Source organism: Varroa destructor, unplaced genomic scaffold (assembly GCF_002443255.2).
Source record: "Varroa destructor unplaced genomic scaffold, Vdes_3.0 BEIS01000002.1, whole genome shotgun sequence".
In the NCBI taxonomy this organism is placed as follows: Eukaryota; Metazoa; Arthropoda; class Arachnida; order Mesostigmata; family Varroidae; genus Varroa; species Varroa destructor.
The window spans coordinates 51,069,428-51,096,953 of NW_019211455.1; the positions used below are offsets into that span (position 1 = coordinate 51,069,428).

Sequence of the window (27,526 nt, forward strand, 5' to 3'; positions counted from 1 at the left end):
ACGTATCTGTGAGTACGTGTGCGCACGCTCGCTCGGTCGCTCGCGCACGCCTTAATTGACCTGATTTGAGTGAAGCGATGTTATCAGCCAATGGTCAGAGTTCCAAATATTATTGTTCTACAAGACCCAACGGATTTCGTCGACCCAGATGCTGGGTTAAGCTTTGTCGGTGTTCTATCGTCAGCTGAGCTCTACGTTGGCGACTGTTGGTTGTCGTTGAAAAGTTTACTTCGTATCAGAAACGTATCGCTTTCACAGGATCTGCTTCCAACTGGATACACAACAATTGGAAGTAACTTGTGGATAATTATTTCAATTTTTTTATTTACTAAAGTTTGCTCGAAGTTATGTTATAGTGAACGCGGGTCATTTATGCATGTTTCTTCTCATCATAATGGAATCAGGTAAATGAAGCAAGTCGGGTCAGCGCAAGATCCTAGCGAATGCGTCTATTATCATGCTCAGGGCTCTTGAAATAGATATTTTCGGGTTGCATTAACCAGAGGAAGTATCGCGCATCTATATAGACCCAATCCATAGTTGGATGCACACAAAGAATAAATTGAACGAACGAATGTTCAAGCTGGCTTTACCATTCGTGTTTTAAATGTCAAATATCGTTGAAGATTCAATGGATATATGTAAACAGATAGATGTATCAGAGTTTGTTAGCATTTAGATGTTTTATTTGGTCCAGTGACGTGGTCGCGTTTAAATATGCATATATATGATTGCATGTGTGATAATATATGTTTCCGTGAGTAACAGTCATGGCAGCGGTAACATTAGGAGCAGCATGTACGTGGATGAACTATACTCATACATACAGAACCTGAGAACGATCGAATTAACGTGCAGCAAATTTGCTAGTGGTGTCTCGTCGTCAACCTCATGGGCAACAGATCTGAGGCGCGGTAGGTGAACAATATGGAGTATAGATAACTATTTTACTTTTACGATCTCGTGTAGCTGGTTGGACACCTTTCGTATCGTTCGCTTTCTCAAGTCGGAAATCTTCATGCTCATTTTGCCAGGAAGAATCTTATAGGCGGCATGATTCTAACGCGAGTAACGACCGTCAGCCGAAGCCTTAGTTTTTTTTTCTTCAAACAGTCTGATTCATAGAGCTTGGTCGAGATTGTCATTCGGCTTCTACCGTTAAAAGGCCCATCTTTAAGTTTCGGAGTCTAGACGGGTGGGTTCCGGGATTCCTGTATGCGGGGACGATTTTGGGTTGGAGGTGCCTTCAACTGCTGCTGCTGCCGGGAACGCCAGGGGCCGCGGGGAGGAGTAAAAGGGAGCAAAGCGGGCCTAAGCGCTTGAGACATTCGTCATCGTCCCTCCAGACCATGCCAATGAACGGTACTCGTGCTGCTCAGTTCTCCTTCTCGTCGGCCTTCCACAACCCTTACCCACTGCAGTGGCAACGGCAGTCGTATTCCAGGCTGTCTGCTCTGACAACGCTATTCCTCCTTCCTTAGCGAGCGCGTCATGCCCAAGTCCTCCGCGAAGAGTTCGCCACGATGCCCAGCTGAGCGGGCAAGCGGCGTTGCCGGCCGCCGCCGCTGTCGACTCGCCGCGAGCTACGCAGCCGGCAACCAGGACTCAAAGCGGCTACGCCGGAGCGTTGGTGCATTCGAGCTTGGCGCATTTTTCAAACTGGAGCGAGCTACCCCATCACAACATCCCACATGCCCCAAAATAATACTACCACACATGCATTTGCCCTCAGAAGAACGGCAGCCGCGTGAAAGTCCGGCCCGCATGGGAATATGAGGATGCATGGCTGCTGAGAAGTACTGCAATACGAATATGGCTATGTGGCCGGCTGGGCGGGTGAATGGATGGGTGCCTGAATGTGTTTGTATTCTTGTGTGTGCGCGCTTCTGTGAGCGTATGCGAGCGTTTAGGCCTCCGCTTAAGTATGACTTCTGCTGTTGCTGCTGCTGTCAGACCTAGAGTCGCATAGGTAGTTGAACGTTAAGTTGTTATGGCTGATGATGTTCTTGTTGTTATATATGTTACTACTGCTGCTAGGAACTATTGGCGTGCCAGTGTCCTGCCCTGATGCCTCTGGTGGTGCATGAGCTTACTTTGTAAGCTCGGCAGGCCGGTTGTTTACGCGCTCGACTTTTCGTCGCCTGGACAGCGACGCTAAAGAAGACAGTAGCTTCTCATTGCAACAGAAGCAGTAGAAGTAATGTGGCAATGAGGATGCCGCATAGTCGCCCAAGAGGATCACCCGTTCACGCTAAGGGGTCGAGGCCAAGCGAATGTAAGTGCAATCGTTGGCTTTTCTTGCAGGATCGGCTTCAGGGCAGGACCAGTTTGTCCCATGTACGGTTATCCATGTTTCACGAACATATCACGCGCAAGTGTTGGCAGACGTTGCGGTGCCGTTGATGGCAACGTGCCAGCAGTAGCAACACTGAATGGGCGCAAAACGTGTCAGCGTCTCGATGTATGTAGATTCTCGTATAGGTGGACGCAGATCTGTAGTTGGGGGCGCACGTCCCCCTGTGTCTACATTTCTGTAAATGCTAAGCCGCAGCCTTGTTCAGCAGCGTGTACCTAATTTACACACCAATTATAACTGAGCTAGCCAACTCGGATCAGCCAGCTAACCACTTACTACTACAAATGCCTAGCTGGCTGATATGCTAATTGCAGTTGCAACAGAGAACCAATGTTATTTCTGTTTACCATTTAAGTGAAGTGAAGGAATTTTCTATATATTTGAAAGTATTTTTTCAGAATTTAACACAGAGTAAATGGGACCTATCGTTTCGACGATGTTATTATTTTGGTACGATACGACGCTTTCAGAAACGACGCGCTTCTTCTTGATAGTGTTTTCTGATGAACGGTGTGTACTTTTACCTATGTCTACTTGCGACACTGTGATAAATTAACGTTTCGAAATTGCGTCTAGCTGTTCTCTGCGGAATTATAGGAACCAACTTCATCATCACATGAACTAACACTTGTCATCTATCATCAGCATAAAATATTATACACGTTCTTCTACTACTTCTCTCTTTTGTCAGCGAAGTGTTTCGGCCCGAACCCCTTATGCCTTGTAAGGTAGACGTACAAGGTCTGATTCGCTCACTATGTATGAGCTCTAATCTAATAATACGAGAGCCGAGGTAGTTGTGCTAGATGTCTACAGCACTGATCATAGGTGTCCATCCATACATTCTTTCGTGTTATTGTTATCCAGCTATAATGTTGCCAACGTTCTTATTCGATCGTGCAATACTGAACGAGCATCGCAAGGTTGGGTTAGACGGGGACGGCTCTTCCCAAAAGGATCTGTTTTCTCTTTTATCGCTCACTGGGGTCTCCAGGGGTAAGAAGGAGACTGTTAGTGGTCTAGTCCTGGCTAAACCAGCCCTACTTACCTTAATGCATCGACCTACACACCCACTCACCCTTTTATCGATCCTTTATACAGTCAGTATCCTTTGTTTCGGTCAGCTGTCCACTCCTTTTTTACTTCTGTCCGTGCTGTCGACCTGCGTTGATGCTCTGGCCTGAATAGGCTCATGTAACCTAGAACGGAATTTGCCCCCGTAGTACTAGAGGTCTCGTTGCCACCATCGGCTATGTTCTCCTTTAGGTCGTGGCAGAATGTTTCTTCTCACCCTTCTTTTGACAGACAGCTTTTTCCCGCTTCGCATACTTCGGCTACGGTCTTTTTTCATCGTTTACCACCGCCTGGAAGGCCAGATAGACCCGCCTTACTGTCCACTCAGTCAACTAATCATAGAGCGAGCAAGTCATTTGGGTATGACTTTACAATATAGTAAAGTATCAGTATTTCACCGAGTTCGGGCCGGGCGATGGCGGCGTCCAGTGTGCGACATTTGACGCTTGTGCACCGCCGAGCAAGCCGTAATTCGCGCACAGAGTTTACTGATCCACGCACCCCCCATAGCATGATTATATGCGTCACTGATATGAAGCTTCTGATACAGAATCATTTCTGTCGTTGCTGCTGCTGCTGTTGCCTCTTGTTTGTCAAATTCAATTGCCCGAAAGGAAGAGGAAGATCAGCTATTTAGAGCACCTCAAATCGATATAAACTTCATGTATGAAAATTGTAAAGTAGCAGGCCAGAACAATATGAACAGTAAATATTAAATGGATATGGTTATGTTCGATATGAATGGACAATAAAGTGTAGACGGACAGATATCCTGTTTCTTGGTTGATATAACGACTGAGCTAATGCTAGAACGACACAAGGAACGAAAGACGTTAGACACACGTTTACGTTGTGTGTATGTGTAGCGCATATTTTCTAGGTTAGTCGAGCCTATTATACTTGGTTTAGGACATCCGATACTCATAGTATATTGGTCTTGCCGTGTGTTCTTGTCACCTCTCTAATCACCCCGCTAGGGCCTATGAATACTTTTCGCGCGGATTTTTGATCGTATAGTTCAGATTTCCAAAATAGGACAACGTCTTCTTTTTCATTGATTCACAGTGGTCAACCTCGACTTTTCTCTCGATAACCGTTTTTCCGAACTTGTTGAATAGAAACAAGTTTGGTTTGATTTTTGTATGTTATTGCATCGTAGGGATATTATTCGAGGCGGAGATCTCACTGTTCTTGGAACCACTGCGTCAATCTGCTCCAAAAAACCGTCCGTAGTTGTCTCGCGTCTGCTCGCTGGTTACTATATGAACGCGTAACATTTGCTGTTGCCGTTGAAGAGCAGCAACGTATGAAAAAAACTATTACCTTTTGCCTCCTTCTCGCCATCGAATGGCAGTTATTAGTAGATGAAGGCCTTCGTGCGTTATCTTATCCCGAGCTCCGCTTGCGTTATATGTCGACTACAGGCGTTGACTCCAGTTACAGCCGGCTGGCACCTTGCAAGCACTTCATTGCGCACTGGTTTGGGTACTTCTCTAACCTCTGTTTATTCAGTCCCTCTTACTTATCTGCCAGATGGCTAGTGCGGACCATGTAACGAACGGTTCGTCCTCTAGCTCCATAAGGACTCGTGGCAAAAGTAGGCTGCATATGCCTGTTAAACAGGTGCTACAGAGTACTAAGGCATACTAACAGGTAGCAGGGGTGCGAAGCTAACGAACCATGTAGCCGGGAAATAGCCACCAGACCCTTCGCCACACCGGTGCACCCAATGCGCAAACTTTCATTCTTTCTCAAGGAAGGCCTCTATACCGTTGGTTGCGCCCAGTGAAGCCATATAGAGGGGCGATTACGCTTCACCGTGCCCTCCACATCCTCCTCTTCCACTAGCGAACGTTTGGAGAGAGTCAAGAAAAGTCGATTTTGACTATCTCTGGAAAATACGGCCTGTTCCCCGTTCATAGAGTCGCTGCACTTGTAGCTAAAGAGTCATTTGAATATTTTTCATGTCATTTATGTTTCATTGCACTGTTGAACACACATATATATATTTATGGGATACAGAGCTGACTTCCAGCGTGTTCTTATAGCCCGCGACACATTCTAAACTTGAGTAATACGTAGTGGTCTGGATTCGAGTCCGAGTGTGAACAGATTTAATTCTAAGAGCCACCCGTCTGATGGAGTAACTAACGGCAGTGCCAAAAATTCAACGATTCGAAACGGTTTGCTTGTATACCATAACCGAAAGCATTAGTTAGGACGCGACATCTGCGCGGAGCTACTCCTCTAAAATGTTTCCTCCACTGATGACTCGGTTGCATCGTATAGATATGAAAAATTATACATTAACAATATTTTTGATGACCCAATCGTCTATCGGAGACTATAATCGAACAATTGTTTCGCTCGTGCTGAGCTTGTCAAACGCTGTTTGGCGCGAACGGGCCTGAAGTCGTTTCGAAATCCTTGTGACAAAACAGTCACGACATGATGCACGCTTTCTGTGGCGTGAGATATTAGCGCCGTCAGCTAAAGGTTGGTGGCTGATAGCGCCAGCGGTGGCTGTGAAAGAACGATCTCTTAAAGCCAATACGTTTCTCATTGAGGGCTAAAGCTTCGCCAGTATTTCTGAGACTTTGAGCTACCGCCGCTGAATTTCCGCCTACCGTCCAGCATGAACTGTTTTGCGATATCTGTTATACCGTAGTGGTGGAAGCCAGCCAGCCAGCTAGCTAGCGCTAGCTGCCCCAGCATGGACCTGGTTCACACTTCATTCAGTGCTTCAATCAGATGGGTACTGAAAAAGGGCCTGCTAGTGCCAAGAAAGCCTCATAAAGAGTCTCGTGGGTAGCGAATTGGATGATAGTGCGTTGAAATTCAAACAGAATTGGGGAAGCTTGCTGGTAGTCATTTTCCACATCGTGAAAAATCTACCAAGTTCAGCAGCCATAGCGAAGAACATAGTACGCTCGTTAAGAAGCTGAATTATCGAGAGGATTCTCGTTGTGTTTTCTTTCTCTTGGTGAGCCTATTGGGTTCTGCTGTTACTGCCGCAGTTACTACTGTGATCTGTTTTGTCACAGTAGCATCGTTCCTGCCTGTTAGCGGTAAACCTACATAAAGAGGCTTAAGGGCAATGACCGACAAAGATCACAGTCTGTTGGCCTACTGGACATAGCTTTCACGGAGTGCAAAGCTCTTTGATAGCTCTTCCTCAGGGTTCGCCGTGCCGTGCTGAAAGATGGACGCTCAGTTGGATTACTAGTTTTGTCTCGTGGAAAAGGGCAGCGGCAGGATTAGGTCGCTTCGTTGCCGCCTTCGGAGTTCTTTACGTGGGTCGCGCGCGACACCCGCATGTAGCGGTTCTTACGTGCAGAACGAGAATGACGCATGGTAGCGGACTCTGGTAAAGGACAAGTGCTTTGTGGTAACCAGAGCATACAGTGATCTACAGATAAATCTGTTATGATGACTACGATGCCACTCTAAATGTGTTTTCTCCCAGGTGAAGCAGGCAAGCCGTCTGATGCAGTGCCTAACGGTGGCGCTGGAGGCAAAACTCGATATAGCATGCACCAACACGCCACCGTGAGAATACGAGGTCGCTATAAAGCTTTGTATATATTTCAACATGGCGTTTATAACGTATATTACTGATCATGATTAAGATGCGAAGAATAAGATACAACGAAATTCAACTTTTCACATAGACGCTCAACTGGATCCATGAGAAATCATTTTCGTTTCGTCAGCACTCACCGCGTTACAAGACAGCCATGATTCTGCCCGCTAACGTACAAGACTCAATTTCCCATGTCGGTGAGAAGATAGAGGGTGTGTGCCATAAGGGGCGTCATTAGGGTATAGCATGGCCGTTGAACGTGAAACGGAATTGTGGCTTCTTTTCAAAGCTATTTTCTTGTAATGGTCCCGTTACTAGGTTTTTCATTCATTGTTAAGAGGCTCACAGAGTGAACCGGTCTCCACGGGAGCTCAAAGGGGCCAAGTGTCAATAGGCTAATGCGGGCGGGCCCAGCCACCCCTCTTTCGTTCAATATAGAATGAATAGCAAGTGAGGGTGGCATTGGGATTGAACGGTTGCTGCTTTTTTCTGCTACTGGACAGCTAAAGGCTTTACCTCCACCGAGAGAAAAGCGGGAGGGTAAATGCCTAAAACCAGAGGCGTTATGCCAGAAGCATGAACGATTCGTGAGGCTATGACGCCGTTCTCAACTCCTATAAAAGGCGGGCTTCACAACGAAGTAGGAAAGGGCACAATAAACATTGCGCACCATACATGCGTACCCTTGAAGCTTAAAAAAATAGCTGACAACCTCGGATCTGGCAAATCGACACAGAGCGAGTTGCCGGATTCGCCGGAGCTTCCTTGCCCAGCATTCGCTCTCTTCTCAAACTCGTAACGGCTCTGCCCCATCGAATCGCGGGCACAGATGTGGAAAATAGAGGCTAGGCCATCAAAGGAGACCTGTTTGGAAAATTGGGTGGGAGTTGCTGCAGACGGAGACGAACCAACCGATAGGAATATACGTTTTGCGGAACCGCAATACAACAGTAGCATCAGTCGTCGAGATGGTTACGAACGTTTCTTGGAGTCTGTGCAATATACTGCTGCTTTGAAAATTCTCCTCTTTGTTCAAGTCCACCTTTATACGTTTCCTTCAATCCGGCCCCATCGCCGTCGCTATCCCCACTCAGAGAATTAGTATGCAGACTCGTAGGTAGTTGCAGTAAGAGCCGGTGTAGATTAATCGAAAGTCGATAATGAAATATGTGCGTTGCGGTTTCTAGCGATAATGTTAAACTGAGAGCACGGCATCGACCCACACATGTGGGTGTGCCCCACAAAGCCAAGGGTTGTTATCCCTTCAGTGGAGTAGTGGGCGGCGAGAGGTAAAATTAGAGCGATGCGCTCCGTCTTCAACTCACTGGTGGCAATCCTGTAGCATAAGCAGCAGCAGTACGGGCAGAGCCATATCATAGGTAGGCTAGCTACTGCTTTGTGAAGTCTACCGGCACTGCAGGCGGTACTGCAAATTTGTAGGAAGTGGAAATCAATTTAGTTTAGAGCTATTTAAAGACTTCAGTTTCCCCAGCTCATAGTAAAGTTTTCTCAGCTAACTCTGCCGTTCTCTCGCCGTTTACTCTCGTTCAGTCTATATCAGGGTCCAACGTCAGTTCCAGGCGAGCGGTTCCAAAGAGTCTATCTTTGTGGCCTAGTAACGATGTGTTCCGCGCATGTACTGCTGACCAGACATGTTCCTGCTGACAGCACACATGGGGACGAGAACGTATGGACATCTCCTGCAGCCACCGGCAGGTGGCCGACGCGAGATCTAGTCCCTGATATAATTTATTATGAGCTACGAAGCTTTACTGGTTCAACACGTCTGAAGTAGTGGCACGGCATCCAGCCGCCAGTGACGCTGATCTGATGAACTGACAGCCAGCAGCTGATGCAATCTTGATTAGAAAAAGAGCTCTCTTTTGAGGTGCAGGGCATAAAACAGCGCAGTGTTGTGCTTTTGCTGCATTAAGAGACAGAACGGAAGGCACAGGACGTTCTGCGTCATCTCTCGGCTTCACCTAAAGGATTTTGCTTGGTCACCAAAAGCCATTAGCTAAGCAAGGAAGACATAGCATACACGTTGATCTACTTGCATAACTTTATCTGAGTCATCGCATTGAAAGTATAAGTTGTTCAGAGGCGCGACGAAGATCCAACAACTGCAAGACTGAACTGTTTGGGGTTCTTGAGAGCGTTGACCTAGTAGCCGACTTAGCAAAAGCTGGCAAACCAGATCGACGAAAAACGCGTGAAGCTTGTGTGACCGTCTACGCTGCCCGTACCAGGCTTAAGAGGCCTTATGCCTTATGACTGTCGGAGAAGCTCGCATGTTATCCTTTATACGACACAATATCAACGAAAATCAGGGTGGCATTTTGTATAATATAGTGCATGTTGATCGTGTTTGGAAATTATCAGATGCGCTTATGAAAAGCTCTTACAATTCCTTTTATGAGAGCAGATAAGTTACCAGCTCGACATCCTGAGCAGTTTTGTCCTGCTTCAGATTCAGCCTATTTCGACGGACTTTGTGCGATGGAAGGGCAAAAATTTAGACTTCCTGGGTCTAATTTTTGCTGTGTACTGGGGTCTTATTTACCGAGGACTACTCGCCGCTTTCGTCTGACTGTTTATAGAAAACAACCCCGCTATCGAACTAAAAAAATTCTGTTATAATGCAAGCCGAATTCACTGAGTACCGTACTAAAATTGCGTGCTAGTTTGTAACGAGTGTTACCTAGTTGACCAGTTTCTGAGATGACTAGCGTTCGTTCTTCAACAGCAACTTTTGACCCAGCAACGACTTGCTAGAACCTCAATTGCCCTCAATTATACAACGTTTCACTACAAATTAAACGTTCTCCCCATTGAATCCGTTGGACAATGAATGGAAAAAGGGCACGCCACTCGTCGATATTACCAGACAGTAGCCTGGTTGTGTTGGGTAGCTTTAGCCGCCTTGATAAGATTCTATTCTAGCGTTTTCTGACACAATGTGAGACTACGAGCGCGACCACACTTATACTACCATATATGAGAACCCCGTCGCTGTTCTATTTGCACTTTGAGCTTAGTTTAAGGCTACAGTTTGGCAGCCTGTAAGCCCTTGGCACTAGGTCTGTCTGACACGAGTAGGAAACAACCGTCCATTCCAGCAAAGATATTAACGAGGAAGAAGCGGCTGAGCAGAGAGAGCCATATTAGCTTGCCACCACACGCATGTAAGACTACTATAGCTACTGGGCCCAGTGCTGCTTGCTGATGGTTTCTAAATTTGGCTTTTTCGCTTTTCGGCCTGCTATAAGGGTTATAAGGTCTAAACTATGTTGACTCGTCAATGGTAGTTACAGCGAATACTCAGCGTTATAGGCCAACCTAAAATTTCCTGGCTGGTCCTTGTTCTCCTACCGCTACGCTTCGCAGAGCGTTCCGCTTTGTAACGCGTGTTTGTAAGTGTACGTGAGTGTTCAAGCCGTGGGTGCAAGTCAAAAGCAGCATTTCAAACAGAATGTTTCCTCTTAGCTAAAGCACCTTTAAGAACGAGTTAGAACGATTAACAAGGATGAACGAAATGCTCCGCTTTCTACCATTGAACTGAATTCAGAGATAGGAGAAGCTAGGGCAATGGAACCAGTTGCTGGGTGGAGGCTATTACTCAGACGATTATGGCAGGCGCCCACCCTATGGCCGATACTACTGCATTGTTCCGGTAGGGCCCAACGATCTGTAGCTGGTGAGGCTGTTGGTCTCATTTCGGCTACTGGTGCTGCTGTGGACCGTATTTGTTAATTCAGCAAAGCCGTCTTGATTATAGATATTATTTCTGCTTTTCTCGTCCGCCCAGAGTGCTTACTACCCTCCTTTACGATACGTTTTTCTCCATTGGTCAGGAAAAGTTGTGGGTTCGCCTTTTTCTTGGGAAGGTTTCCTCGGCCGCGGGCTAAACGTAGTGAGTTGCATTGTCGTGGGCTAAGCGACCAAACAGGGGGTCACTAACAGAAACAGGAAAGCAGCCAAACCGCTGAACACGATTTTTGTTTGGCCAGGATAAACCAGAGTAGTCGTCGGTAAGCGGAAGCGGTCGGTCTTAACAATGTCTCTAAGTTACGGTGGCAAATTACCAATGGTCGACACAGGCAGCACAAAAGAGCAGAACGGAATGATATGATACAATGAGACACACTGGTGAGAACTAAATAGCCGCTTAACCAAGACAAAACGGGGCAAGTTCGTTTCTCTAAGTCAGGTCTGGCCTTTAAGACATGAGCGAGCTTGGACAACCGTCGAACCAAGCTCGCGGCAGGAGAGAAGGAGGAAGTTGGCACTACTTACTCGAGCAAGAGGCGGGGCAGAACTGCAGCTATTATGCGTGTATATACTTATATCTAAGTAGAAGTGTGTATCTATCGAGTTCTCGGGGGTGTACCTTTGCTCGCAGAGCAACTAACGATTAGAATTGACGACAATAGAAAACCAACCGTTATTTGTATCGAGTGCGATGTGTTAGATCAGTTTCATTTGACATCCTGAAGCGTCGGTTGTTCGTTACGAGGATAACCGACTGTAGGCAATGAGGTTCCAGCCTGTCACCGTACCTACTGAATATAGTGAATTCCGATTAAATATATAAGTTGCGTTATTTCCGAAGGAACACCAGCGACCTTTCCTAAGGAACTAGCCTAGCGAACCGTAGCTAATTTCAAATTCCGCAGGTTTCTGATTGATGATAATAACGCGGCTTTTTCTCCTATTGTCTTGGCCAGGAGGAGGAATGGTATTAAGAAGTAATTGCCAAATGGCTTAACAGGAGGAGGGAAGGACCAACAAGCCTAGAGAAAAGCCCCTTTCTCTCCATTTACTTATCCCCATCTCCTACTTTTTCTCCAGTGTGAAGTGCGCAAAGCGGACAATTTCATCGTCTGCATTCATGTACGCTGTCATTTTCGAAGAATGTACAGCACTACTATGATGCTGTCTTTTGGAGGGAAAGTAAATGGGGTGGCAGCGGCGCAAAGCCTTAAGCCTTCGAGCAAGTTCTTTGAAATTCTGCTGGTTCCGTAATACTTTATAGTGCGCGCCTTCGTTCTTCGCTGCGTCTCGTTAAATTGTTTACTCCTAGCCGGCAGCATCTGTCTGCCTTCCTATCCATCTGTCCTGCTCAAGGCGACGTTGAAGGGCTTTTTCTAGAAGTTTCATCGTTCGTGGAAAAATTATCGTTCAAGCGTCGGAACTGAACCAACCGTCTCTAGCTTCTGTTCCACGTAGCTTCTTCCATCGCTCGGGTGGTCGCTTGGTCGGCCTCATCTTTGCAAAACTAACATATCATTTTCCGGTATTACTACCAGTACTGCGCTTAGCCTGTGCCGACTTCCACGCAGCCGCGCGACTATGCATTTGTTTTATGGTGTATAAGGTCGTCTGCGTGACTCTTTCACACTTCCCGGCGGCTCTTGAAACCCGCCAGTAAGTCGAAAGGTTCGACATCCGACGGCATACCTAGTAACATACATACACAGACGTAAAGAGAGCGCCCTCGGGGTGATCACAGCTAAGCCGTCTAGGCGGCAGACGAAGGCACTAAAAGAACAACAACGACAAAGGCGAAACTAGCAGGGAATAAGTTTATTCCAAGTCTGCATCAGCTCCTAGGTCCCATACACCCAAGTTTGAAACGAATGTGGCAGCAATGGCAAATAAAAAAACAAGAATATCACTTCACTTTCGCTGCCGACGGTGGCCGCTGACGGCCGCCGCTTTTCATTAAGCTCCATTAGAACATCAACAGTAGCAGCACGGAACCTTCGTTATTTCAACTAGAGACTGCTGCTGATGATGTTAAATTATTGTACCGGAAACTAGGACTTTTCCATGATGCAGCAGCAAAGAAAATGTGAAAGTGGCGGAAGAGTTCTGAGCAGAAGCAGAAGTTGCGTATTGTTCATAGGTTACAAGTACAACCAAGTCTCGGTAGCCGCAGCTAAGGTAAGGCAATGCAAGTCAGACTACACTGTAGGCGCAGGCACTTAGTTAACCGGTTGTTTGCACACCTGCGAGGGTAAGGCAGCTTGTCGAATTTATTCTGACACTTCGTCCACCCTCCACCCGCCCGAGGACTGAAAGTTGGAAAATAATCAGAGTTTTCATCGACTCCACCGTGCTTCATTTCGCCCGAACAATCTTTGTTTTTTTTTTTGCTACAATCCACTTCACATCACTAATGTTCGCGGTATGGTCCGTGAATGTGGTTGCGTTTATGACATGTGAGACCATCGGTATTATACGAGCCGAGAAACGATGTTCGTCTAGCCTTTAAGCCGTCATGCTGGGTCGTACCAGTCAAATTGCCCAGATTTAATGCGAAATAGTTGCTGGTGGCCTTCTCGTTCCTACTCGTATGGTCCTTTAAAGCAGAACTGTTATTCATATCCCGGACTTGTAATTTGAGTTGCAGCTCCTAAAGCAAAAAGGCCAAACTACACATGAGACAAACTTCTACATACAATACGTGATCGTAGGAGTACGAAGGCTCCCACCACCGTGTATGTGTGTGTGCTAGGGAACACTTCGAAGTACTGCACAGGTCTGATCGTATATGACGAGGGTACCCGTTTGCTCTCTCTGTGTCATCGTGCGTCGCCCACCAATGCGTTGGTTCGAGTAACACCCACCGTTCCAAGCATATCGACTAATACACTGAGACCTCGTCATACAGACTAATGCATCGACTACCGGTCGGCTCATGGTAACTGGGGGATACCTGCATGCACCAAGATTCGGTCGAATTGCTCTCGTGTATCCGACGTTTGCCCAGAAGACTTTACATCGAGGGGGAGAACCCAAGGCAATGGAACAATAAAGGAGTAATGACTAAAACCCATTTTCAAACGAGCTGCACAAGCATAAACGAAAGTTTCCACAGAAAACAGGCACCAAGCTAGGCAGGCGCAGTAACGGTGTAGTGTCCTTGTTTTGTGTTGTGTATATAGCTTTGCCAATTTGCCTCTTGCTCCTTCAAGCCGGCAGTGCAGCCCGACTCACCCGAGAGAAGTCGGCTGGCGCAGCAGACATCCACGTAAGCCCCATCACGTATTTATATGGCTGCCTTTGCTGTGCGCGATCGTTCATAACGATCCTTCGTTTGTCACTAATTCCTCATTTGGCGTAGGCTCACGTACTTTTCTTGCACCGCCAGCGGCAAGCGGTGCGGCAAATCTTGGTCCTCTATAGCCGCTCGTTCGGAATCTTCAAGACGACGAGAGCGACTGAGCCTGGCCCACGTCAGAATGCCGGTCCTGCTACTGTAAGCCCATGCCGCCTATGCCACTGCGACAATCGGTGGCCACATATCGTTTTTTTTCTATGGCGCTGGCTATTCGTAGTTGAAACAACAGAAGGAACGATGCCCGCCGAATTCAAAAGTCAAAATTCAAATTACGCTGTTTTCCTCCAGTTTTCCGTGCATCTTTGTGCCCTGAGCGGAAAAGAGTGTCATTTCGACTCGTTCTTGGTACCCAGCTCTTCCCATTCTACACCAATGACGATTGCTGCAAGTGCTGGGCTCGTTCAACTGAGACAGCATTTGTGGGTTTGCGTGTAGCCACCATAGAGGCTGCGAGAATATTATCGGAACAGCTTGATACAGAAGTCTACCGCTACTTGGGCAAAGAGGGCTCCGAAGCGAGCCAAAGGATGCGTTTATCCAGTGAGAGTTTACGCTCTCGGTTTTTCAGTTCTCGGCTTTCCCTCCCCATCTGAGCTCCCTCTATGGAAAGGAATTCCCTGTGGGAAATATATCTATTTAACGAAGTCACTTCACGATAACACCAAAACCAGTTTTGAATGAGAAAAGACAAATTAACTCGTTGTCTGCTACGATCCCAGGGCCCGTTCGCCGAATGCACCACGGACAGATTCAGCCAATGCCAATGTTGGGCCGACCGCAAGCACTAGCAGATGATGAAAAAAGGTGATTGGAAATAGAGGGTTGAAGGTTTAGAGATTGCGTGAGCGGAACGTAATGTAGACACATGCTTCAATAGCCCAACCAGAAGCATCGCGTTCAGGCAATAATATAGCGCACTGTGGAAATTCAAAATCATACTACCACTGTCCTCCACCGATGAAGATTTTTCCGGGTGAGAACTGTGACGAAGATCTCACGTTTTGTCTAGGTGAAAGCGACAGTATGGGATTTGTGGAGAGAAAGCCGTTCAGATCGTTGTAGGGATAGCATAAGAAAATGTGTTTGTCCTATGATGTAATGAAGATTACGGAGTAACGACACGTTACACGTATCGTTCCTATCGTAGCTTATAGTACGTGACTCGACATATAGTACGTAGTCCGACATCGTAATGTGCACAGGATGTTTCAAAAAGCGGGCTCAATAGTTCACAATAAACGAAGTATTTCCTTAGAGGGCAATTGAATTTGGAGCTTTTAAATGAACCTGCTTGAAGACTTCATTACATTAATTAGCGTCACTTCGATAATTAAATTAAACAACTGCTGAAACAAACTCTATTCAATGATGATAAGAACGTATATTTTTTTTGACACCATCGAAACTTAATGATCTTGTAGTTAGCTTATTTGCTGATCTTCCAATCTTTAGCGAGTCTTGAAATCACAGGTTGAGCACGAGACACGCTTGACACCGATGAAAAAACGATATGTTCCCTAAGACAGCAGCTGCCTTAGAAACTAACCTTACAATCAAACCCATTTGCCGTCAACTGGTCAAGTAAACTTCGGCGTCACCGTGCGTTTGTTCCTATTTAAAGGCGGGAGTATCACTTTGGTACCAAGCGGGTGTCATTTCTAGTGATGACTATTTCGCGTACGATACCCACAGGCATAATAGTATGCCTCAAATTGATCGCTTGTCGAATCTACTAGCAAATATAATTGTGTTCTAAAATTATAACTCGAGTTAACTGACGTTTCTTCAACTTATCTTGCTACCTTGCTAGGTATTTAGGTGCCACAAGATAAAAGAGCAGAGTGTTAACTTTATGCAGACACTCAGACCGCTGATCGTATCGGAAAGTTCTTTCCAGCGGTGTTAGCTTCAGACAAGAATACCAATAAAGGCTAGTTAAGATATTTTATTACTGCAGTTATTACTATTGGTATTACAAATCAACTGAACATGAGGTATTGGTTTTTACTTCCTGAGTAGAGTTAGCGTCGCTCACATAATTACATATTTACTAAAATTATACCCAGCGAATAACTTTTTAACTTTAACGACCCGCTAGTCTCCTCATTCGAAAAAAGTACTTCATTTACTGTCTTCTACTACCCCGCTCTTTTGACAAGACAACTTTACTCCTCTCTTTGCTTTCCGATCGACCATAGAAAACCATGGAAGGACAGCTACGCGAGAAAATGACGAATCATGAAGACTCTATTCATAGCGACCGTTCATCGTCCGCAATTCGTCCAAAGATCCTTTTCGTCTATTCCGAAGAAATGATCGAGGTCAAGAAGACCGCACATTGTACGACAAAGAAATGAGAACAAGAAGCAGCTCTGCCCATCGGTCCATAAGCTTCACTTCCTGCCTTTTGCTACTGCTACTGCCGCCCTTACCGAACTAGGCTCGAACGAGAGGTTGGTCCACGTCGCGCACCCTCGTCAGTCCAGCAGGTCCATCAAGTGCATCCTTCAAAAGTCGTAGCGTCGGCTCCCTAGAGTGCAGGCTTAGTTGTTGGGAAGCACCTCTTGAACAGACTTGACGACGATTGAAGAAAGGCAGAAGATACAGTGCTGGGAGAGATGCCGCTAGAAGGACAACAGCAAAGCCGTAAATATAGTGGATGTTAGCAAATTCCTTCTACCAGCCAATGACGACAACGAAGGTTTTTGGCCCAATTCACTGACGGACAAACGCCTAAAGCCGACGTGGATAAGAAAGAGACCTGACAGACCAAACGGTGTAACGAATTATATTATAGGCTTAGCCAAATTCTTTTATGAATTCTTCTAGCATTCGACTGCGCTATTCAGCAGAGTAGGATCGGCACGCATGATACGTACCAGTTGAAACCGCCGCGTTTTCGTTGCAATACGAATGTTGAATAGACGCGTACATAAATGTAAAGGCGCACACGCTCGTCCACCAAACGTTGCTTCCACGCGAGGATAAAGCAGATCCTCGAAGTGAGACAGCTGTTGGAAATGCAACTTCAAAAGACTCCTAACGCCATCAGCCGATAGATACTAACGCCGATAGAAGAGTATTATAGGAGATTCGAACCCGCTCGCAGCCGACGACTTTGGGAGGAATAATATGACAAAAAAAGTTAAAACCGCTTGAACAGTGAACCTGCTGCTCGGCAGCCAGGGTAGACCGACAAAGTGTACTCAAAGGACATCGAAAGAATGTAAGGACCCGCTTGCCTTTGGTCGTAGTCGGTTTGCTCAGGAGGGGGGGGGGGGGGTTGGACAATGGTGTGGCAATATCTGGACGCCGAGGCCGTATCAAGCATATCTCTGTCACAAAAACAGATCTCAGTCTGAGAGAACGAAGGGTATTGCCTTCGATAATAGCTGACAAAAATGGTTTCTGTTCTCGTCTTCAGCATAAGCCGCCATTTCTGTTCTGGCTGTCCACCAAATGTCAGTAACGTTGGGTCAACGTTATGAAAAAAGATTTTACTAGCACATACGTGTATATACTATTTGAACCATATTTTGTAGATAGGCCCTTAAGTAGAACTGCGATTAGATCAATGAAGGGTAATAATAAACTCGAGACGTATCATCTAGCCTAGTAGACGTGCAATAGTGAACTAGACCCTGTCAATAACTTGCTCGCTTCAGACTCCGCGAATACTTTTGTGACTTTATTATTTAAAACACTCTGCGTACTGATAGTAGCACGTTGTCAGCCCACAGGAGCAAAGTCTTCTAAACATTGAACTACATCCTAACCACTCGAATCTCCAAAATCCGTCTGAAATTTCAAGGCTACCTTCATGTAGCGTTCTAGAATCTTTCAATAACTATTATCACACGTGTTGTCTCTTCCCACCGGAACAGCCTTTGTAACTTAGCAGCCTTTCTCAATTCAATTTGTTCGGTTTGTCGCGCACAAAATTGCCCTATCCTGCCTTCCTTCGCTCCGGGGCAAGCTTTCCTTCGTTAATATGACCCAGCTCGTGACAGTCGTGATGCGGGATCACGTAGGGAAGCGATGCGATCCACTCTCATGCCAAGGAAATCACTTAAAGGTTGCGCTATTTGCCTGCCGGCTCGTCTTCACCTTCTGACTGTCGAATACCTTCTTTCGGAATACTGGTATCCCTTAGCGCACCTCTTTGTGCGATTCCGAAAAGAATTATTGGCCAAGACGACGTTGTAGATCTCCAGCGCTGTGACAGTAGAACGCGAAGTCTCATTGTCTACTATCAGAAAACTAGCCTCATTTTACATCTTTCATTGTCTCATCATGCAAGTAGAATGCAGTTTATTTTACTGATATATATGCTATTGGCATGAAGTGTAACCTCTAAGTAGGATTCTATTAGCCGTAACAGAGGGTTACAGTCGTGCAGTACCATGGCATCAACGACATTTGCTACACGGTAACTATGATAAGTCAAACAATGGTTCAGTGCATACGCCTCAATCAGAAAGCTAATGTCTGATACTTTTACGGTCCGAAACACCGTCTTGTGCACGTTCACTATTAACGTTTGGAACGACGTTAAAATCAGAAGGACACAATCCGCATGTCGCAGCTCACACATGAACGGATGCTGGCAGTTTCCGCAATACTTCATCCGAAGACGTCCAACATAGTCAATTGTAATTAATATACTATATTATTACTAATGCACATTTATGCAACCGTAACAATTACTCAAGCTTCAGCTTCTTATCTTCTTCGAGTAATTTACGTGTTTGCGATTCGATGGCTACGTTACGCAGCACAAGGACCTATGCGAAAAAACGTACTGTTATTATTGAACAATCGATAGCACATCGACACGATGAAAGATACGGAACCGTGCAAATTCCTAGTATTAGCTCAATTTCATTATTACTACAATCGTCTTCCGTTGTTTTTTTTTTTATCGTAATCATTAACGGAATGTAACTTGCGATTTTTTTGCCCCAATTTTCCATACCACAATATACCACATAATCCAGTGGCAATTTTGCATCCCGAGTTCTATCTTTATATCTATGTATATAAATATCCGTAAACAGCTATACCTATACGCTCGATCAGTCCCTATGGTTTCATATTATTACTCAGTTATCAAAGAAAAACATTAATCGTCTTACTTTTATTTGTTTGAATCTGAAATTTTTTTTCAATGCGGTGATTCTCCGAATTGGAACATCGGCCAGATTTTGGTCGTTTGTTCCCTGCTGGCGTGTGTTTATCTTGATTTGATGCTACAAAAATGGCTTGACAACGTTCTATCGCGATAATATGGCTATTGTGTAGAGCTGCCCAACTTGGTCGCCCACCTCATTTATATCCTATAGGGACTATACATATATGTCCGTAAGCCAACTAATTTCAGCCAGCTTCGATCAGGACAAAAGATGTCGTCAAATATCGCGCCGTTCTCGTGGATCAAAGCGGCGATGACGGTCACTAGTGTACATGGAACTATTTCGAAAGTGTTCTGCTTTGTATTGGTTTATGTTATGTTTAGTTATCAATGCATGTGCCGATAGGAGTACGAACGACTAATCGGTCAAAAAGTCTAGCTGCAAATATACATATATATATATATACTGGCAAATATACATATATATATATAAATGGTGTACATTTGTGATTCGATATTCTTGTGTGTTGTCTTCGGCAGCACGAGGCTGTCGCCGTGTGTACGTGATACAAAGCGGTACGATCAGTACTTGCGGTACGACGCTGTTCGAGCTTGCATACGACGTACGATCCATTCAGCAATGAAAACCTATATATGTTTACTGTTACATAACAAGTAGTAACATTGATTGCATGCTAGAGTTCGAGCTTTGGCGTACAGCATTTATGAGAGTGCTATCTGCCCGACACGTGTAGAAAGTTCTCCTTGAACTGTCTGACCGTAAGTGGCGCTATGATGTCTCAAATCAAAACAAGCTATTGGAAAAATATAGAAAGAGCAAAAAAGCACACAGCCATTTCTGATACATAAAATACACAAACGCGTACAAAGTTTAATTACAACCTGTACAATACTTTAATGGGGGTGTGGCCACCATCTTCTACCATGGCACACATTCGCCCCTGAGCACGACTTGCGATGCGTTAACGGTCTCCGGTATTATGGAGCAGAAGCACGTGTTGGAGGTGGCACCCCTACAAGCGCGAAGAAGCGAATCCTAATATCTTCGAAGCACATTGAAAAATGGCCGCCATTTGCGCTGAGTGGTGCTGCGTAATAACATCCTTTAAAGCGATGGCAGTGGCAGCGCGGGGGAGTCTCCGCGAGGAGAGAGCGATATAGCCAATGTCGATGCACAGCGTAAAAATGTGATAATCACCGAACAAAAAAGATTCGTTCCATTCATGCAAGTATGTTGGCAAAGCGGTAAGGGAACAGACAATGAATGAGTCAGCATATGCATGCGAACTTGTCATTAACTTCAATAACTTGGCCAATTTTAGGCACGATGTTTTGCTGGTTGGCGGGTTGTAGGTGTATAGGCATATGCAAGCGCTATGACCAGAAATCGTATAAAGTGGACTAATTTTCTCGGTCTATCATTTTCTCACAGGGTTTATACATGCTATACGAGTATTTTGCTTTGGTAAAATATTCACACTTGCTTGCGAATGCAAAACGACTTTTGCCAGCAATATAACCGTTAAACTTCAGTTAAGGTCCATAGATCCCAGTTAAGCTGGTACAGCGATTGATCTACTTGATTCTGATATTGGAATCAGAGCAGTTTAGGTTTGCTGCGGTACGCCCCGTTCTCAAGGTTCAGCTCATTACTATTATACACCATCAGTGCGAAAACAGATGGACCAGACCGGAATCAGCTAGACTGACAAGACGGCGCCCTCCTATGCTTCCTCAGCCTGAGTGCTAGCCTTGTATGCGTCTCCGCGGATTACACTCGTTCACCGCGCTTGCTAGTAATTCGATGCCCTTTTGCTCCTCGAGCTTGAATCGCGTCGTCGGGATACGATTCTGGTACTCGCGCTATCAACTTGAATTTCAAATCTAGCCGAATCGCTTAAGCATCTTGACGGCCGGCGGCGCGGCGACCCAACGGCCAGCCGTCGTCGGTCATTCGCTAAATGCGGACCTCCAGATAGTTATACAAAAAGGGCTGGCTGAGCTGCTCCGAGTGCCTGAGAATTTCTGCCGGTTCTATTTCTACCACCTGGTGGCATTGACTAGCCCGGTTCGGTCAGCCCAGCTCCTTCTTTCCGCTTGCGAAAGCGGAAGGCACGCTAAGGGGGAGGGGCGGGGGGAGGGGACAAAGCGGAGAAAACGGTGATTCTTCTAGGAACAGACGTAGCGTGCAATTCGCTTTATCTGCCCGGCGCGCACGAACCTATATAGATGAACGATCCATCAGTGGGGTTAAACGAGCTGGCGACCAGTCAACGAGACCATGTCCAGGCCAGCCAGGCAAGGCCAGTTTCCGCTTCATAGTTCTATGAGGATCAAGGTTGGCTGGCCGAATTCTTCTCCGATCTGAGATCCCAGGGTACCACTGCTGACCCTGGGGCAATTCTTCTATCACGGATCATCGATTCGTCTAGATTGGTACAGCTGCCGCTGCTGTTGCGTCGAGGGCAACTTCTGATTGACCAGACAATATCGCTGGCAGAAGAAGTATTAAGATGGGCTTTAGCTTTATCTCTGCAGCTCTAGGTATTTGCACTGTATTCTAAGCAGAGTAGAAATCTATACGTTTCATTTGGCAAACAAGCTTGTTTTGTTTAGGGCTTCGATAAAGGGGTTGCGGTAGTAGTTCCGCCGGTCGCCATGCGTTGAGAACGATCTCTGTAGCCCCTATAATTAACTCAAATGCAATAAAGCGAAAAAAAAAGTAAAACGAACAACGTTGCCTGGTGCCATATCAACGGTTTAGTGATATGATTGAATATATATTCAATAATATCCGGTTGAAGTTGCACAAATCGTCTTCTTTTACTCTTTTCACCTCTTTAGAGAACATAATAGCCCTTTTAGTCCATTGTGGGCGACGACATGATCGTAATAAATCCGACCCTTTATAATATCAATATTAATTTGTGTCGGAGAGCGCTCCTCTCATGATCGTGGATATTTCACCTTTCGAGGCGCAGGTTTCAGTCTACTCGTACTGTTATCGCGCCATCAATAGATTCAGACATCCAGCAACTGTGACGTTTCATTGTAGTGAACTTTTCTATCGTGCTTTCCGCAGCACTCCGATTACTCTCGGAGCATTACTATTAGCGCTGTCCGCTTACTAAAGGGGGTCACACTGGTGGTTCGTTCCGGGCAAAGGTCTCGGCTTTTAGGCAGACGAAGACTGGGCGGACAGTTCTAAAGAATGATGAACTTCCCTATCTGCCCCATAACGGGGACACTGGACGGGCGTTTAAGTCGAGCCAGACGGACCTTATCCATCGACAATTTCCAAGTATCTCATGTTGCTAAAAGCACAGCGCCCTCACGAAGAAGGCCATATGCAAAGACGTAGTAGAGACTATTGCACAACAGAGTGTTTGCGTTCGTTTAATGGTTATGCTTTAAAAGAAACGACAGATCTGTAACAGAGAGTTGGTCTAAATGAGTGGAGAAATTTATCGAGGGGCAGCCTCCACAGAAAACCGTTATAACAACAACAACAACAACAATAAGCATGACAAGCAACGCTGCGACCAACCGCCGGTTGCTATATAACTGACAGGCACTGAAAAAGTTAGAAACTGAGGAGAAGTATCGTATCCGACCTCAGTCCCTTGTTCCCAGTGTTTCTGTGCCTACACCCCCTGCGCACCCAAAGACCCCAACACACGATATTTGTCCCGATTCTTGTTAAATGGAGCGCTAACAGATCTGTCGGATGGGCGTCCTGCATGTCGAGCCACCTCGTTGGTAAGCTGTGGTAAGCCTAAACAGAAACCCTAAAACAAGCTGGCCCCCGACCACATATAGGTATGTATTTACAGCATACGCACACAAGGGAGCATGTCTTTGACTTTCACTCATTGCTGGTTGTTGTTGCTATTACTGATAACGGCCACGACGACACAATAGCCAAAAGATAGCGTCCTTCGCTATGCGTACATACATGTCATGGACTGTCACGCTATGGTGCTGATTGGGGTGATCTACAGGAGCTGCGATAAAACTAGCAAGGAAATCAAGAAATAAATTGACCTTTTACGTACATGTATGCATTTCCGTATCATTGCTCTTGCTTCGGTGAAGGACATTTTGGAATGATACAGTTGTAGAAAAATCAAACCAAAGCAGTGATCGGTGTTCAAAGGTTTTCAACGAAGATACGCATCATGCGAACGATAAAATCGTGATGTACAAAATTTACATACTGGCACTAGGGCCAATAGTTTCATGATTTAGACATCTTTGCGACAATACAAAATAGGACAAAGCTCAAGATCAAGCTCGCACTAGATTTGCCATATATGCGCATCTTGTCTCTTTGTATACTACTGTTGCTCACCCCTAAGGCAGATTAAAGGTACATTAAAAGCTGAAAATCCTTGTTTGCAAGGCAGTACTACCGCCGCGGGCTATGTAGTATAGCCTATTGCATGTAAGTCTCTATATTTCGCTTCCCCACCTCGCTATATGCGTATGATGTGTGCACGAGTGAAGCGCCGAGCTGTTGCGAAGCGAGGAAGTAAAAGCAGGGGCCCGGACACTTATTATGTATCCATTTTGAAGAATATGAAGGGCCGGAGAACTACTCACAAATGGTCGAGGCTCATACAAAGGGAAACGAGCCCCCCGAGCCCTATTCCTTCAAACTAAAAGCTGAGAAACCTACACGCATACAGCCAACGCTTTGTGCCAAGACCGTCTTGTGGCTTGAGGACAAACTTACCCTGTTTGAGCTCCCCTTAGTCTTCTAGATGCAAAAGGAAGCCCGTAAAATATCGCACTGCACCTGAAGAAAGAAAACTCATAGAGAGAAAACGAGGTAGATGATGCCGGATCTTAGAAGGGAAAAGGATGCTGCTCTTGCTCCTGCGAGAAACGAAAAAGCAAACGTGTGAGAGCCAGCCATGGAGAAAGCGCTATATGTATGTTACGAAACTGAGCATACAAAGAAAAATGACTTAGAATGCGTTATACGCTGTCCTGTGGCCCGTTAGGACTTACTGAGCAACAAAGGGGAGTCGTGCGTGATACGACGAACAACCTTAGTTAAAGAGGCCTTCGCGAAGGAGACGATTGGCGTGGAACGGTGTTGTCTAACGGGTGGAAACAGGAGCGGTCAGGAGAGACGGGGAAAAAGGGCAACAGCAAAGGAGAAACAACTCATTGTGGCTCAGTCAACTTAGCCAGTGACACAGCGAACGCCATACAGAATTGCGCAAGACAGAACAAACAAAAACTATAGAAGAATAAAGTAAGCGAAAGAACCGCGAGATGAAGGCTAAGAACAAAACGAAAAAAATATCGTTTTTTAGAGACAACACGAAACTGAGGACTGCGGAGCGGACCGGACCGTGGATTGCGGGACAACGAACATTCGTCACTATCCTCGGCAGCTTGTGACAGTGTCACGGGCATCTGAGCCCTCCGTAGCAAGAACTGTACTATTGGATGAGACCTAAGTCTCGGCTCGCGGATCTCAAACTATGCCGGCAACAGCAGCTCGTTATATGCGAATTAGGTGGGGTGAGCTGTGCAGCGTGGAGCTTATGGGTTTAGATGAGGTATGCGCAAAAAACAGCCTCCGATTTGCACGCGGCGATAATGCGCACGTGCAGGCGAAAAGTAAACCGCCATCATGAACAACGCCGCTACCGCCACGCAAAAGACCAGATGCGAATAGAAAGACAAAGTCTCTATAATGCTCTCCGAAGTTTGAGCGAATGCTTGGGAGTATTGTCATAATTTGAGTTTATAATTAATTATAATTAATAATAATAATGACCGAACTAGTTATATACTGGGAGAACTAGATAGATTTGGAGCGTGCGTGTCGCTATACCTATATGGATAAGGAAGATAAATAGTACTAAGGGAAGAAACATTCCCGCTTATTTGCAATCGAGAGTATGGGGCATTGATTACTAACATTTCAGCTCTATTCACAATGGAGCTCGCGCGCAGTAGATCGGCTAATTATTAGAATCAACGAAATGGGCAAAACTTTTATCAGAAGGCTTGGGCAAAGAAATAATTATGTGCAAAAGATTACCACTGGTTTAATAGAATTACATAACCCGTGTCAGGCATATAAGAGATATAGTCTTAATGCATAAATATAGTCTTAAATAAATGTTATATAAAATAACTTTAATATAATTCAAGTCTTTTAATTTTAGTAAAAAACAATAGGGAACTCACCGACAGAGCTTTCCTATACGACTTACCTGTTGTGGCTTACCTTTAAGCCCGTAGGCAAATAGTACAAAACAGGACCGGCTTCAATCTTGCGAATCGTCAGAAATCATGCGGCCTATTACAGGGACATATACCTTATCAAGAATTCCGCCATCTTTCTGCTTGCTTACTCTATGCACGATCTACTTATCGCCATGTGTTCCAGGTGAGTTAGCACACAGGACTCTATTTAGTTACGTTGTTTCGACCGTAAATCCAAATTTCTCGAGTTCAAGCGCGTCATCCATGAGTCTTTACGTATACGTATGATGTCTAATATAAAGAAAATTCTCATTGTCGGCTCCCTGTCATCGAGTGCCGCATGCACGGCTTCCCTGAATGGATTTCTAGCGTATTCGTATCGTCGAATCCTCCACTTCACAATGTACCCATAGAAATCGATGTCGACTGGGGAAGACCACCCTACCCTCTACATGAGATATAAAACATAATTTTGACAGTGTAACTTACGCCATACAATAGCTCTTTTAAGATTAGCTGGGCTGAAAGTTTGAACGGGTGACGACCAACGATATCGCAAAAACAGTTGTCCGCTTCATGCTATGTCCAGTACCAACCGCACTCGTACAATGACCTTGACCTCACAATGTCATCATCCGCGCGCCAGTTAATCTCTTCCTAACGTCCATTGCAGGGGCTGGTAGAAGACCCCGTGCGATAGAAGAATGAATATAATCAGGCATGATAATGATGACAGTTAACAAAATGATCAAATGAAAAAACAATTCTAGCAAATACGACGGCCAAACGTAGCGGATAATAATATTGCCGACGCACCGTACCATCGTCTGATTTATCGGAATCACTATCATTACGATGTAGCCTTGGCGCAGCTCTTCCTGTCTTCAAATGTGAGTAATATCCACCTCGATCTAATATATGCATAGACGGTGTCAGTCTTTGTCCGACGGTGTGCGATTTGTGCGTTGTCGCGTATAGTTATATATGTATATATATATATATATATATATATATATATATATATAAGTCCTCTATGCCAGGAACAGGTTTGCTGTTTTTCTTCTTTTGTCAAAGTTGCCACGCGTCCAGGTAGTGGCAGTGCTGCATTATGAATGCAGATACATGTATTTGTAGGAAATCCACTTCAGCGTACTTTTCGAGGTACGCTACTGAACCAGCTTCTGATAAGTATCGACCTATCAATATATCGGCACTTTATTACTACAGTAGTTAGCTCATGCAGCAAAGAAGATAGAAACATGCTATTATTACTGATCTGACTGATGGATCCTGACGACTTGTCTGAGTGAACGACTCACTGAGCGATCATCACGGCCGTGCACCGCTCCGCCCATATACCTCCCAGAAGCTGAGGAACTTCGGCCGGTGCTGATGATAATGCCATGTGGATGCGTAAGCCCTTCTTCCAGTGAATTGCGATAGTAGGTGCTCGCTCGCCGGTCGCTACATGCAAGCAAATACGCAACGCTCACGACAGCACAAACAAGCGTCTACCACTAATGGCGTCATTGCAGCCCAATAACGGTTGAACCTCAGAAAGACGATTACCTATTCGTAGCGTGAGAACAAGATCAACTTTCGGTTAGTATTTCGTTGCTGGGCAATAGAGGTTTCATGAAAATCATGAGCCAAACCAGACGAAATTGCGGCGGCGGCGGCGGCGGCGGCGGCGGCGGTGGCAATAGAATCTACTATTATATGATACATGTATTACGTCTAGACAGGAACTTATAGCTTAGTTTTCTCTTTGTCTACTTTTTAGGAGAAAAGTTTCCTTGTTGCTGCGCGTTTACCATTGCTTTTATCCTACAGATGGTTTGGCGGACGTTTTTCCGCGCGGTCTAGCTAACTAACGCAACTTCAGGGACATCTATTAACTATATCATACGCACGGATTTGCCCCTGCTACTGATTCATGTCGGTGCATGAATGTGCCTAAATTGTACAAAGCCTCGCACATAGCTGAGAAATTATATTATACCTTTG

At 45.5% G+C, this 27,526-nt stretch overlaps 2 protein-coding genes and 1 long non-coding RNA gene across 10 annotated transcripts in view; all 3 read right to left on the reverse strand.

The window, feature by feature from the left end:
* LOC111244259 (uncharacterized) overlaps positions 1 to 15,491 on the reverse strand; it is a 33,578-nt gene extending 18,087 nt beyond the window's left edge. For 2 of the 4 annotated variants that reach the window (XR_015322435.1, XR_015322436.1), the window contains exon 1: positions 14,016 to 15,480. This is a non-coding gene — a long non-coding RNA (uncharacterized LOC111244259). Of the gene's footprint in view, positions 1 to 3,434; positions 3,721 to 14,015 lie in introns of all 4 variants that reach the window. The other 2 variants (XR_015322437.1, XR_002670819.2) reach the window with 2 other exon arrangements.
* The window catches only part of siz (Brefeldin-resistant Arf-GEF family protein schizo), a gene marked incomplete in the record, with an annotated part of 514,736 nt that overhangs the window by 270,097 nt on the left and 217,113 nt on the right, over positions 1 to 27,526 (reverse strand).
* The window catches only part of LOC147757965 (uncharacterized), a 131,691-nt gene that overhangs the window by 40,845 nt on the left and 63,320 nt on the right, over positions 1 to 27,526 (reverse strand). The window contains exons 2-4 of one of the 5 annotated variants that reach the window (XR_015322418.1): positions 25,528 to 27,088; positions 24,027 to 24,169; positions 16,156 to 16,763 (exon numbers count right to left, since the gene is read on the reverse strand). The exons of the other annotated variants lie outside the window; for them this stretch is intronic. The gene's annotated coding sequence lies outside the window, so the exon portion shown is untranslated. Of the gene's footprint in view, positions 1 to 16,155; positions 16,764 to 24,026; positions 24,170 to 25,527; positions 27,089 to 27,526 lie in introns of those variants that run through there. 5 annotated transcript variants of the gene reach the window in all.